This window comes from Ochotona princeps, chromosome 15 (assembly GCF_030435755.1).
Source record: "Ochotona princeps isolate mOchPri1 chromosome 15, mOchPri1.hap1, whole genome shotgun sequence".
NCBI classification, from domain to species: domain Eukaryota; kingdom Metazoa; phylum Chordata; class Mammalia; order Lagomorpha; family Ochotonidae; genus Ochotona; species Ochotona princeps.
In genome coordinates, this window is record NC_080846.1 from 44,719,207 (window position 1) to 44,725,872 (window position 6,666).

Sequence of the window (6,666 nt, forward strand, 5' to 3'; positions counted from 1 at the left end):
GGGACTTGGACCAGGACACATCAGCCAGTGCTGTGGGAGGATGCTAGACCTACTATGACACAGCACTAGCTTCCTGTAGATTACCCCATTTCTATGCTGGGCCCCTCCAGAGTTGGCTGACTACAACCCAAGTCACACCCCTCTTAAAAGTAAACTATCACATGTTGGTTACTCAATACTATGTCAATTAATTTCATAACGTTATAAATTGTTGCTGATGTTATGACAGGGCTTTTAATTGATCGGGATGATACTCTGCCGGCTCTACCTTCAGATCAGAGATGGTCTCCCCAACAAGCCATTGGATTTGTCTGGACAATAAGATGCTGGACTCTATGCTTGTTATATGCTTGCAATGAAAGAATCTCAACTGAACTTGAACTGTGGTAATGCAACAAGGTGGAGCAATCCACCATGGGGGGGGGAGGGTTAGGGAAAGGGGTAGGAAGAATCCCAGTACCTATAAAACTGTGTCACATAATGCAATGTGATTAATAAAAAAATGGTAAGAATGAAAAAAAAATTAATATTCCATAGTAGTTGTGATATTTTGAAAATAAACATTTTTGGAGTTAGAGTTTAAAAAAAAAGTGGTGGACATTTGATCAAAGAGAGAGAGAGAGAGAGAGAGAAGATATGCATATTCTGTTTTCATGTCTGTCAGAAAAAATTCACATTTTCATTCTGTATTCTCTATTAAGGATCTTACACACAGCTTGTTCCAAAATGACAGTGCCCCCTAGTTTTTAACATAATTTATTGCTGAGTAACAACTGTTTTTATTTGAAAACTATCTGCTTACACAGCAGCAAATTCTCACCATTCCTCTATACAGAAAGAAATTAATAACTCAAACCATTTTAAACTAAGCTTTAAAAAATCAAAGGTCACATGTATATAAATAGATTATTTGTTTATTGTTTTGGTTTCAAAATGAAAACGGTGTATGCAATAATAAATCTTTCCAATTAAAAAAAAAAAAAGTAAACTATCCAGGGCCTGGCGTTGTGACCTAATTGGTTAAAACCCTTGCCTTGAACGCATCGGGATCCCATATGGGTGCTGGTTCTAATCCTGGCACCTCCACTTCCCATCCAGCTCCCTGCTTCTGGCCTGGGAAAGCAGTCGAGGACGGCCCAAGGCCTTGGGACCCTGCACTCATGTGGGAGACCCAGAAGGAAGTTCCTGGCTCCTGGCTTTGGACTTGCGCAGCACCAGCTGTTGCGGCTCACTTGGGGAGTGAATCATTGGACGGAAGATCTTCCTCTCTGTCTCTCCTCCTCTCTATATATCTGACTTTGTAATAAAAAACAAATAAATCTTAAAAAAAAAATAGACTGTCCAATCATAACTTAATCTCTACTGGATACTCCTTCTCTTTTGTCTTACAGATAGGCTAAGATTAAGAAGTTTTTCTGGGGCCTGGTGCGGTGGCCTAGTGGCTAAAGTCCTCGCTTGAATGCGCAGGGATGCCATATGGGCGCCGGTTCTAATCCTGGCAGCTCCACTTCCCATCCAGCTCCCTGCTTGTTCTAGCACCATTATTTAATGCAGATTGACTTAGAGTTTTGTCCCTCTGCTGCCATCAACATAGCAGACTTGTGTGCCTTAAGACAGCCCAAACACCTCCGACTTTCTTGACTACAAAGTCTGCTAGCATTCACCTAGCTACTAGTTTGGTGTTTTATGGTAACACTGATACAGCATGTAGACTTAACATTATATCTCCTCTTAATATTTTTCAGTCTTTCCTTCATCTATCGGATTTGAGGTGTCATGTTTAATTTTATACTCTACTTATACATATTAAAGTTACTTCAATTTAAGATGTGCTTCATTTTTCATGTCTTTGTTAGTGGCTTCTTTCAGTCACAAGCATTAAATTTAACTAAAAAAGAGGCAAAGTACTCATGTTTCATAAATTGTGGGTAGAAGGCTGAACTGCTACAAGTCTGTTAGGAAACTAACCTGCAGGTGCGTATCAAGAGCCTTTAGGGCATAGCACAATAGCTCAACTGGCTAATCCTTCTTCTCCTGTAAGAGCTGGGATCCCGAATGCATGCAAATTCAAGTCCTGGTTGCCCAAAGACTTGGGCCATCCTCTGCTGCCTTCCCAGCCCATATACAGAGAGCTGGATGGGAAGTGGAGCAGTGTTTGCTGTCTAGTAGCAATGAACTTGGTACACAGAGCTGATAATCATTAACATGGACTACTGACTGATGGTACTAACAGCATCAGACTTTTTAAAGACAGGTGGTAAGGTAGGTAACAGGGAGGAAGGTTTGAGGAATTTACATATCAATAAGGAATGGGAGATCCTGCACCTCTGCCTGTGAAAGGAAGCACCTCTATTGATCTATTTTCTAAACCTGAGTACTAGGGAGTTCCTGGGCTGTTCATTTCCACATGTACTGCCCAGAGCCTTCCTGACAGGAGTGCAACTAGCTCTGGCTCCACATGGGCAAGGCTTCCCAATGTCTTCGGCCCAATCAACTGTTTTCCCTATAGATGGAATAAATTGTCCTACAGAGCACACAGTTGTCCTGGATACGCACAGGTGCCCACATGGGATACTGGCATCACAGACGGAGGTTTAGCCTAGTAAATCCTGGAGCTGACCTCCCATCGCACAAACACCTGCTTGATGATTTTAAGCTATTCATTTTCTAAGTGTTGATAGGGCAGGAAACAATGAACACACTTGTCTCCTGTGAAGTTTCTATTTGGTGAAGAAAATATACATAAGTAAAACATGTAAGAACAGTTTCTTTAGCTCACAATTCCAGTTTTGAGAGCACAATGCAGGCATCAGCTCAGTGAAGGCAATGAGCTTAGTGCTGCTAGAGTCCCTACCTGGCACAGCGTGCCAAGTCTCACGGGTCTCAGTCCTTTATTTAGAACTTTGGAAGACTGGGCCATGGGGTCTCTAAGTTAATAACCTTATCTAAACCAAATGCCTTCCTAAGGCCCCATCTCTATGCACCACTGGTGGATGAGGTTGCCACCATAACACCATTAACATGATTTCAGGAACAAATCCCTTGTGAATCTGCAGGGACAAACCCTGTAAAGTGAGAGTGGCTTCACTTAGTTCTTGGTACAGAAAACAAGTATATTCAAGATTAAGCAGAATCATCTGGCAAAGGTCTCATGTCAATCCAAGGGTAAAACATGCAAAGGACATAAAAATATGAGCGACAACTCAAACACCGCCAATACATTGCCACATTAAACTTCTAAAAGTGAGGAACAGATCTATGTTAGCTCCCAACATAGATGCAAAATTATACACAACTGCATTTTTGTGAAGGCAATTTATGAGATTTTAAAAGGTTGTCAAGGGCCATGTATTTTTTTTAATAAAAAAATTACAGTCAAACCACCTGCTATTCACCGTGTCCTGCTGCTTTCCTTACTCAAGAGTAGGAATCACGTGTCCTGTGACAACCTATTTTGCTTATGTTTTCTTCCATTGTCTCGTGTCTCCCTCAAAACCCTTCCTAAATCGAGACTGAAATGCTCCTACAAAGGCTGATGAAATCAGTAGCCTTCAACGCAATCCTTTTTAGTAACCATAAATACATGTGTCTTTCAGGTCCACCAAACAGATATATAAGCCAAAGGTTAAAAACAATCTCCACGTATCAACTGACCCACCCAGCATGCACCATTCAAAAATTTCACAGTGGAAGGCCTATTGTATAAGTTCCAGCAGCACGAAAAGGCCTTCAATTTCTTTGGGTTAACTTTCCAGTTACTTTTTCCCAGACTGATCCTATGGAGCAACAAAGCGACATGGAGTTCATAATATGCTATCTGCATGAGCTGGAGGCAGGTTCCTAACAAAAGAACTCTGGGAAGCTTGGACCTGGCCAATCTAAGTTTTTTTCTTTTTTTTAAATTCAAAGACAGCAGCTAGGAGGGGCTTCGTCCTGTTCTTCCTACTTCAGCTCTGGAATCAGTACCCAACCATGTGGGAGGCGCCTCTCGGCGGGGAGGGGAGCAGGGCTACCCCTCCCTCAGGGTGCGCCCCCTCCTCAGCCTCCCCTCCCCAGGCTCCCCCCCTCAGCCTCTCCTCCCTCAGGTTCCCCTCCCCAGGCTCCCCTCCCTCAGCCTCCCCTCCCCAGGCTCCCCTCCCTCAGCCTCCCCTCCCCAGCTCCCCTCCCTCAGGCTCCGGCCGCCCCAGGGCGGGGCGGGAAGAGGAGAAGGTGGCGCCGAGACGAAAGCTTTTCCTGCGGGTGAAAGGTCAGAGGTGTCGCGGGAGGCTGCACAGGAGGCCGGGATGCACGCGCCGCCCGCCCGCGGCCCCAGCCCGCCGCGCCCCGCACTCCGCCCTCCCCGGGCGCCCGCCGCTCTCCCCGCCCCGCCGGCCGCTCTCCCCGCGCTGCCAGCCCAGCCGAGTGACCCGCCGACGCCGCTGGCTCGCCGGCCGCCGACGGAGCCGGGCGGACCTGGGCCGCGGCCGTTGGCCGTTGGGCCCCTCGCCCCGCACTCCTTACCGGCGCTCCTCCGCCGCGCTGTGCCGGCTCGGGCACGGACCCGATGGCTCCGCGGCGGCGGCGTCTCCCGGGGAGCGGGCGGTGCGCTAGGGGAGCGGAAGTCACGGAAGGCTGAAAAGAAGGGGATCGAGTAAGGCCAGGAAGGTTTCTGAGTTTGTGTATTTGGGAAGGGGAGGTCAGAGTTCGTGACCCTTCCCTCGGCTCGGAGCCGCTCTCGCCCCTGCGCGCCTGCGCGTTGGCTGCGGTACGGGTCGTGACGTTCCCCGAGTAGGGTGGAGGGGCCGAGAGAAGCGTGTGGCGGCTCTGAAACATGATCGCCCCCTGCCGGCTCGGAGGAAGGCTGCCCTGGCAGAGCCGCACAGGCTCACCAGGCCTGTAGCCTCTTGTCAGCTAAACGTTGTCTTTATTATTATTATTTTATATAATCTATTTTTTATTAATTACATTGCAAAATGTGGCACATTTTTATATGCACTGGGATTTCCCTCCACCCCTCCCCAAACCCTCCCCCCACGGTGCATTGCTGCATCTTGTTGCATTTCCATAGTTCAAATTCAGTTGGGATTCTTTCATTGGAGGTATTTACCAAGTATTATTATTATTATTTTTTAAGATTTAGTATTTTCTATAAACTGCTAAATACTAAATTTAAAATAGACATGAGACAGCTGAATAGTAATCTATAGCCATTTTAAGGTGTGTAGAACCCGGTAGTATTTAAACTAGTAATTGAAATGTCAATGAAGAAGTCACAGGATGTGGTTCAGAACTTGCATTCCTTTTTATTTTTCTTTTAACATATTGGTTACTCAATACCATGTCAATTAATTCCATAACGTTATAAATTGTTACTGATGTTATGTTGGGGCTTTTAATTGATTGGGATGATACTCTGTCGGCTCTGTTTTCAGACCAGAGATGGTCTCCCCAACAAGCCGTTGAACTTATCTGGACAGTAAGATGCTGGACTTTATGCTTGGTTGATGCTTGCAATGAAAGAATCTCAACTGAACTTGAACTGTGGTAATGCAACAAGGTGGAGGAATCCACCATGGTGGGTTTGGGGAGAGGTGGGGGGAATCCCAGTGCCTATAAAACTATGTCACATAATGCAATGTAATCAATAATAAAAAAAAAAAGAATTCAGCAGCTCCAGTTCCTCCAAAATTGATAGGCTCCTGTCCCACCGTCTGAAGCTGACACCTCCTACCGCAAGCATGTTACTTTTTTCCCTACGGCTAATACTGTGCTAATTACTGGACGGATGTTTTGTACTACGATTTAACACAGGAACCATGTTCTCTGTTTCACAAGTGGAGATACTAACTTTTGGAGTGATTAAATAACTTGTCTATGGTTTAAAAAAAAAGATTTAGTGTTTTAATTTGAAAGGCAAAATTTTTTCAGAGAGAGAAGGAAAGACAATGTGCTGGTTCACCCCCTAAATGGCCGTGATGTCCTGAGTGGAGCTGATTGGAAGCCAGGAGCCTGAAGTCTTTTCCACGTGGGTGCAGGTACTCAAGACTTTGGGCCATCCTCCGCTGCTTCCCCAGGTTATCAGCAGGGAGCTGGATCTGAAGTGGAGCAACAGAAACGCAAACCAGCTCCCATATAGGATGCCTGGGCTTGCAGGTGGTGGATTAGCTTGCTACAACACTGCAACAGCCCCGTTGAAGGAAGTTTTGAGTTGGTGTTTCAATCTGAAGCAATGATAACCTAATGGGTTTTTAGGCGATTGTTTCTGATCTCTGGAAAACTGAGTTCTGGCTAAAGGCTCTCTCTTATTTAGACTCTAAATATTACTAGAGAACTGCCAAGTTCCGTTATACTCCAAGCATGTGCTTAAACTTCCCTTCATATAACAAGGTGATACAGGATGGCGAAGTTTTACCTATTCTAAGTCAAGCGATGTAACAGCTAAGTGGGGCCAGAATATCCTCACTGGAATGCCAGTTCCCAAGAATTAGTTGTCCGTTTTGTTGAGCTGTGTGTTGTAGAGCCCACAGGTCAGTGCTCGCTGAGCAATAAAGGTTTATGACACGGAAAGGCAGCGAGCTTTGTGCAGAGGACTCAGGCTTGGACAGGTGTCTTCAAAGCGCTCCTGTGTGAGCACCGCAGAAAATCAGCTGTAGCTCAACTTGGGCAAAACCCAAGTTAGGAAAATCC

General features: G+C 45.7%; 1 protein-coding gene across 4 annotated transcripts in view; it reads right to left on the reverse strand.

Moving 5' to 3' along the window:
- NR2C1 (nuclear receptor subfamily 2 group C member 1) overlaps nucleotides 1-4,726 on the reverse strand; it is a 48,188-nt gene extending 43,462 nt beyond the window's left edge. For 2 of the 4 annotated variants that reach the window (XM_058673190.1, XM_058673191.1), the window contains exon 1: nucleotides 4,501-4,726. The gene's annotated coding sequence lies outside the window, so the exon portion shown is untranslated. Of the gene's footprint in view, nucleotides 1-3,384; nucleotides 3,710-4,500 lie in introns of those variants that run through there. The other 2 variants (XM_058673188.1, XM_058673189.1) reach the window with 2 other exon arrangements.
- Nucleotides 4,727-6,666: the final 1,940 nt, after the last annotated feature.